Below are 8050 nucleotides of genomic sequence, written 5' to 3' on the forward strand. Positions count from 1 at the left end.
AGGGCCGTGCCAGCTTCAGAGGGGTCTGAAGTGAAGAAAAGGAGCGACCATTTAGTGAGTGTTTGCTGCATCCTGGTTTTGTGACCAGCACGTAGTCGACATGAACGTTTTAGTTTTGCTCTCACCAGTTTTGCAGCTCTTTCTGCTAAGCACCTGAGTCTCTGGTGTGTGAAAACTAAGTTGAAGGAGACTCCTCCCCCTCTACTGAAGTGTAGGGGTTAGAACCATTGGAACTTGGATATTACCTAAGATTTTATTTCTATGTGGGTTTTTAAATTTCACATTTAAAAAACAACTTTACTGCTCTTTTAAAAATAACATGTTTTGCATTTTTTGAGGGGGTAGTTATTGGTCTGGCTGTGGTTTTGATGTTTATGTTCAAGGGAACCATTGTCCCAGATAGTCACTGTGCCGTGATTAGCCTAACGGTGGAAAGGACACCTTTGTCCCTCAGAACAAAATGGGAATCATGTAGAACGAACCCCTTCCTGTATACCCCAGTTCCTTTGTTTCAATAAGCTGCCAGCAAGCCCAAGTTCTTGATACTTCTCATGGGTTTGCAGAAGGCTGTCTGTGGGCCAATGGGGCAACGCTGAACCCTCAGGGATAAGTGGAGGGAAAGTCAGTTCTTTTAGCCCACAGACTAAGTCTAAGTCAGATGTGACAGCAGAAAGAAATCTCACACACCCTTACAGCCTTCCTTTGTTATAATGAATTTGTCCCTAGACTTCTGCAGGGGTGAGCCAAGATCATATTCCCCTTTACCAGAAACCTCCATCTCCAGAGTATCCACCCCAGAAATAAGCCTGTAACCAAAATTCATTTCTAGAATTTGGTTGGGGACTGCAGGCTGGCCCTGGTGCAGGACTACAGTGGTGACCCTGCCTCAGCCTTCGAAGCCTCTCTTGGAGATCCTGATGATCCCACCACTGTGGGAGTGGTCACAGGTTTCTATGCCACTCTGGCAGGTTCCCCTCTCCATACCTTTAAACAAGCTCATCTCCCTTTCCTGAAGTCTGTGCATTAGCTGAACAGAGTACCCAGACTCTCAAGATAGAGGTAAGTGTTTGGATTTTTAAAATAAATATAAAACAACACCACAGCCCTCTTCCTCCTCCTCTTCCTCTTCCTCCTCTTCCTCTTCCTCCTCTTCCTCTTCTACCTCTTCCTCCTCCTCTTCCTTCTCTTCCTCTTCTACCTCTTCCTCCTTCTCTTCCTCTTCCTCCTCTTCCTCCTCCTTTTGCTCCTTTTCCTCCTCCTCCTCCTCCTCTTGCTCCTTTTACTCCTCCTCTTCTTCCTCTTCCTCCTCTTCTTCCTCTTCTTCTTCCTCTTCCTCCTCTTCTTCCTCTTCTTCTTCCTCCTCCTCCTCGCCCTGCCCCTGTGTGCTGAAAGTGACAAAAAGCCAGAGAGGTGTCAGTTGTGTCCCAAGGTGGTCAGCATGCCCAGGCTGCCTGCAGCTTCTTACTTCTGCTTCAATGGGAGCACCAGCTGCTCCAAAGAGCACCATCACAGAGCCAGTGGCTCCAAGGGAAGGTGGGACACAGCCTGGCAGACTCCCAGCAGGAGCTACTTGCTCAACATCTCCCTCCAGGGCCTTTCTTTGTAAATGATTATTCTAAAGCTGCTTACTCAGTCCAAGTCCAGCCCCTGACCCAGTTCCCTATCCCAACTCCAGCCTCCCCTTCCTGTGTTACCTAACCTGTTCCTTTTCAGTAGTTTGGGCTTTTGCTTGATTTCTGTTTGCCCCTCTTTTCTGAAATAAAAACATGTGGCTGTCAATTTTAAAGAGTCCTGACCAAACCGGCTGTTGCTGAAAAGGTTAGCTGGTAGTTCCAACAAGCCTCACTCGCTCTGTACCTCTGTAGCTCTGTGAGACAGTCCGGAGTGAGGACATTCCAGGACACACATGCCAGGCTTCTAGAGAAAGCAGGATTCGCAAGCTTCAAAAGCAGAGGGACACTGAGGACAGGGACAGGCCCAGTGGCCAGCAGGCATTTGACACACATTTGTGAAATGCAATAATTAGTGAAAAATCAATTAGTCAATGAAGAAAGTCACTAGCGTAGAACCTGGCTTATGCTGGGCAATGAATGAATGAATGCAACTTTATTTCTCCTTGCTGTGGACATACTCGACATATGTAACTTAATTTTAATTGGGGTGTGTGTGTGTGTGTGTGTGTGTGTGTGTGTGTGTAAATGCAGTCCTATAACCCAAGCTAGCACTGAACTCAGATATCCTCCTGCTCTAGGCAAGTGTGAGAATTATGAACACATACTCAAGCTCAGCTTTCTGGCCCAGAAACCTGCAGGTTCTGTATTGTGAATTTGTTCTCTGCATGGTGGATCTGAAGCTTCATCAACTCAGCTTCTTCTGTAGGTATCCTAAAGGTTAGTGAAGACTTGACCCATTGGTTAACGTGCAACAACGTGAGTATATCTGTGGTCCCAGGCCTTTGTTCACATACAGAGAACTACAAAGGGTTCTCCTGGACAGTCCAGCCCCAATCCTCCCTCTGGCCACATGGTTTCCCTGGTCTACGGTCTCTACTGCCAGATCTGGGTGCTTACTTTTGTCCACTTCCTGCGGAGCCACTCAAACCTGGAAGAGCCAGATCATTGGATATCCCATGCCACCCTAGTCAGGATCAGAACAGAGCATCACCACAGCCACGTGCCCATGCCTTCTTCAATACCCTCCTCACACTGAGACCTCCCAGACTTCTCCAGGTTCAGTGCTGCCCCATTCTCACCCAGTCCCTCAGAGCTGGGGAGCCCTTCAATCCCATATTGGACTTGCTCCACTGACAGTCAGAATTCACATCTGACCTCCTGTCCCCTCCAACAGCAGTGGGCAGAAGTCTTCTTGTCAGAATCCTGTCTTGTTCCATGTGGATCATTGTAGGAGGGGATTAATGGAATGACATCATCCCAGTAAAATGAGTCAAAATATACAATATTTTATTTTATAAAATATTTTTATAAACTTTTATTTTAGAAGCCAAAAATTGAGTGATTTCTGTTGCTCAGCCTATCAATAAACTTTTTTGTTTATTTAAAAAAAAAAACATTTAAAGACAGCCACCGGCTCCATCCTGAGCAAGTCTTTCGCTGTACGGATTTGAGGGAAAGACAGACAGACAACCGGTCAGAATTCTTTGAACAGCTTTCATTTCTTGACATCCAAAACAACAGATCTTGCAAATTCTTCTTTAAAAACCTTTTAGATACAAAATAAAAACGGAAGATGTAAACAAAACCATTGCTTATTAAGTGATTAAAAATAGACCTAGTACAGTCATTCTTCCAGGATGTATTAAATTTATGACCTGAATTATATTTTTATGAGCTTTAGGCACACTTCAGAGCCCATTGAGTATTCAAAAAAAGTGTGTTCACCTCTGACTAGCGATCTTTTACAAGGGAAACTGGGTGATAAACTAGGAAGCCTGTGTTTAGGAACAAAGGTCAAGTCCTTGTACCAGAAAGCAAATGTGTCACCGGCTCACATCACTTCGCTTGGTCCCATTCATTGACTACAAACTGAATTGGTGACCATCAGGGAGACTCTTGGGTGAGGTGTCAGGGGACCTGCATTCTTGGGTCCCCTGACTCATGACCACTCTGGGTCCGTACTTATTATAGCACCATACTACTCTCGGCTTTGGGTTTCTCTATGAAACATGGCACTGCCCTACCGATGCAAAAGGTTCATATGCCAACAGTGCTTCAAGCACATTCAGAGCTGAGGCACCTCGGGGAAGCCTGGGAATGATATGCAGAGCCAGCCGGGCTTCCACCCAGTCCCAGGCAATGACAAAGGATCCTTAGACCTCAGGAGCCACGCAGAGGGGAGAGAAAGGGGAAGCCGCCAGGTGCCACCCAGCTGGTGATGGGGTTTCTCCTGTGGGGCGGACAGTTAAGATCTGAAAGAACAACAGTCTCCTTATATTTGATACCCCAACTGTGGACTCCTGGAGAATGGTCACCCCTGATTGTTCACAGATGCCTACGGCAGACACACACAATGATGTCTCCTGGAAACTCATTTTTGCCTCCAAAATGGAGCTGAGTCCCTCTGACCCAGCTCTACTGCTCCAGACTCTTTTCTCAGCATCCTCCTTCTCTGGAGCACCAAGGCAGGCCGGCAACTTCGCCTCCCTTCTGGGGTACCGTGGGTATTCGTGCAGGAATACTTTAAGGAAATCTCAAAAGGATCAGAGTCTCTCACCATGTATAATGACCCCCAAGTCCTCTTCTCCCTTGGACACCTGTGTCCGAGGCTCACCTCAACACCTGCCCTGTTTGGGTCTGCATGCGTCTGTGCTGTGTCTCCCACACCAAGCAAGACCCAAAGATGCAGATGTCATCAACTGTCCGGACAGAGTCCTCACTGTGGAAGGTTTATCTCCATGCCAGCCTTTCACTGTCAAGCAGAAATAATGCCTCTCTGGTAAGAAAAATTATAATGTCAGAATTTTACGATGAAGATGTTATAGCAGGCTTGTCCAGGCAAATCCATGAAGCCAGATTATTGCCAACATACATTACCGTTGCCCTGCTCAGCGCTGGTGCTGGAAAGCAGGAGGCCCAGTTTCACCAGCTCCCTGGGCTCCTCCCAATTCACAGAGGAGACAGCATCTTGAGTTACTGTCCCCCACCCCCACACACACACACACACAATAGAGGCAGCTGGCTGAAGCAGCATCTCCATTTCTCTTTGGCATCCTTGGTGGGGCTTGAAAGTCTTCTCATTGGAAGTGTACTTTCTTCTTATGTGTGTGAGTAGTGTGCATTTGTGATTTGTGTGCATGCATATGTATGTGCATGAGTGTGTGTAGTATGTATATGTGTGTGCATGCATATGTGTGTGCATGAGTGTGTGTGGTGTTTATACGTGCATATGTGTGTGCACGAGTGTGTTTTGCGTGCATGAATGAGTGTGCACAAGTGTATGTGCATATGTGTGTGCGCGCATAAGTGAGTGCACAAGTGTGTGTATGTGTACACAAGTGTATGTGCATGTGTGTGCATGAGTATGTGTGTACTTTTCTACTCTCATCCTTAATCTGCTAACACCCCCATGAGAGGAGAATGGTGAGAGAATGGTAAGCAGTGATAGAAGAGTCTCTCCAGGCATGTGGAGTCTGTGCCCAGGGAAATCTGTGCAAAGCTGGATGCTGACCCAGGAGCGTTTTCTTCCTGGAGGAGGAATCTCACACGTTCACAGGCTTCGTGACCTACATACATTAGCCTGTGTCCTGAACTGTCCTCACTTCCCTGCATTTCTCACCAGCTGCTCCAGGCCATGGCTCCCAGAACCAACTTCAGCACATGACAGAGCCCAAGCAGTATTTTGATTGGCTCTCTTTTCCTAGGCTGCTGCTCTCCACACACATACCAAGACACGTGTGGAAAGAACTTTGCTGTGTCTGGACTCTCTTGGTTTCTGCTCACACCCTGAAGGGTGGAGACAGTGGGTGGGCCAGCACACAGTGGGAGGGGCTGTGGGGAGTGTCAGGGCCACAGGACTAGGAGAGAGGAGAACTGAAATTGTCAGGTTGAATGTGAGGAGGAAGAGTGGACCCCTGGTTCCTTGGCATCTCAAGAGTCCATGTGCCACAAACTGGAGGAGACAGGGAGTCTTGTCATCCTTTCTCTCTGTGAGGAGACAGCATAGCTTACCTCCTGTTGGGTGTGTGGCGTCAGCAGGAAACTCCCACAGGGTTTTTTAAGGACATGTTTCAGAGGCCTTTGTCCTGTTGAGTTTTGAAACTCAAAAACAAAGTTGGCCTGAGCCCGGTGACAATCTGAAGACAAGGGTTAACAGAGGAGATAATGGCCTGAACTACCTCCAAGACTTGCTTTGGGAGTCAGACGTAAAGCTGGGCTGCTACCACATCTTAGGGAGTTCCCAACATCCCCAGAGGAGGTCATGATAGCTGAGGGAAGACTGGAAGACAGAGCTCAGAGCCCTGAATGCTAGGGTTCTCCAGAAGACATATAGGATGGGTCCACTGGATGGATGGATGGATGGATGGATGGATGGATGGATGGATGGATGGATGGACAAGGGAGGAAAGGACAGGAGCACCTGGGAAGCAGGGAGCCAGTCACTGCCTCCCGCCAACTGCCAGTGCTGAGAGATGAACACATTTACCCAGCTCCTCCCTCAGATCTGATCTCTTACGCACTGTACAGCCTCCTGGGTTCTTTCTTCAGATCCTTCCTCCCTAGATGAGCTCTGAGACACTGAACACAGCTCCCACCTGAACATGCTTCACCTACAAGAAATACCTGCTCCAGCCCCTGGACTGGCCCCACGGCACTGCTGCCTGGCCTCACAGTACTCCTGCCTGACCTCACAGTACTCCTGCCCGGACCCACAGTACTCCTGCCTGGCCCCACAGTACTCCTGCCTGACCCCACAGTACTCCTGCCTGACCCCACAGTACTCCTGCCCGGACCCACAGTACTCCTGCCTGGACCCACAGTACTCCTGCCTGACCCCACAGTACTCCTGCCTGACCCCACAGTACTCCTGCCCGGACCCACAGTACTCCTGCCTGGACCCACAGTACTTCTGCCTGACCCTACAGTACTCCTGCCCGGACCCACAGTACTGCTGCCTGGACCCACAGTACTCCTGCCTGGCCCCACAGTACTCCTGCCTGACCCCACAGTACTCCTGCCTGACCCCACAGTACTCCTGCCCGGACCCACAGTACTCCTACCTGACCCCACAGTACTCCTGCCCGGACCCACAGTACTCCTGCCTGGGCCCACAGTACTTCTGCCTGACCCTACAGTACTCCTGCCCGGACCCACAGTACTGCTGCCTGGACCCACAGTACTCCTGCCTGGACCCACAGTACTCCTGCCTGGCCCCACAGTACTCCTGCCTGGCCCCACAGTACTTCTGCCTGGACCCACAGTACTTCTGCCTGGACCCACAGTACTGCTGCCTGGACCCACAGTACTGCTGCCTGGCCCCACAGTACTGCTGCCTGGCCCCACAGTACTGCTGCCTGGCCTCTGGCCCTCATCATAGATCATCACACTAGATCTGTCAGGTACTCACTTTACCTTGAAAAGCAGATTTCAACTTTGTCCAATTTCAACCTTGTCCCAAACGGCACCCAAGGGTGGGCAGTCATGTTTCACACTTTCCCTATGACATGGGGGAATAGTGTTACCCAGCAGTGAAAGGGGCTTCTCTCTGTCATTTGGGGCTTCTTTTTGCCCTAGGCCCAGTATTTCTTTTTCAATGCCTGCAATATCCCTGAAGAAATGAGTGATTATTTATTTAGGTGCTACAGCTGTGATTCTAATCCTGGCATGGGGCCCTTTAATGAACATAGCAGTGGTGCTGTCCCAAAGCCAGACTGTCTGAAGGAGAGTTAACAGGAGGGGTGGACACTCCAACCCGGGTCCTCCTCTAGCTCTACTAATAACGGACATGAACCTACCCTGCATAGCTGGACGGAAGCACGACTTCATCACTTGTAAGCCTCTCGACCTCCTCACGAGGGCTATTTACCCTCTTGCTGGCCTTTGTCACCTGGCCTGTGAAGAGGAGATAATAATGCCAGGATTAGCTAAGGGACCGTCATATCCACAGCACCGAGCACTAAGGGACCGTCGTATCCACAGCACCGAGCACTAAGGGATCGTCATAGCCACAGCACCGAGCACTAAGGGACCGTCATATCCACAGCACCGAGCACTAAGGGACCGTCATAGCCACAGCACTGAGCACTAAGGGACCGTCATATCCACAGCACTGAGCACTAAGGGACCGTCATATCCACAGCACCGAGCACTAAGGGACCGTCGTATCCACAGCACCGAGCACTAAGGGACCGTATCTACAGCACTGAGCACTAAGGGACCGTATCCACAGCACTGAGCACTAAGGGACCGTCGTATCCACAGCTGAGCACTAAGGGACCGTCGTATCCACAGCACTGAGCACTACTCCCAGGGCAGAAGAAGCTCCTTTCCCTTGGTTTGCACATGTTATAGAAGTTCTAACTGTGATAACAAGCTAG

The 8050-nt window shown here is 49.5% G+C and overlaps 1 long non-coding RNA gene across 1 annotated transcript; it reads right to left on the reverse strand.

The window, feature by feature from the left end:
- Positions 1-2939: 2939 nt before the first annotated feature.
- On the reverse strand, positions 2940-7662 carry LOC143434175 (uncharacterized). The gene is made up of 3 exons (XR_013103508.1): positions 7469-7662; positions 4288-4449; positions 2940-3219 (listed from the first exon to the last, which is right to left on the reverse strand). It is a non-coding gene; the product is annotated as an uncharacterized LOC143434175 (long non-coding RNA).
- Positions 7663-8050: the final 388 nt, after the last annotated feature.

The sequence above is a fragment of the Arvicanthis niloticus genome, chromosome 13 (genome assembly GCF_011762505.2).
Source record: "Arvicanthis niloticus isolate mArvNil1 chromosome 13, mArvNil1.pat.X, whole genome shotgun sequence".
In the NCBI taxonomy this organism is placed as follows: domain Eukaryota; kingdom Metazoa; phylum Chordata; class Mammalia; order Rodentia; family Muridae; genus Arvicanthis; species Arvicanthis niloticus.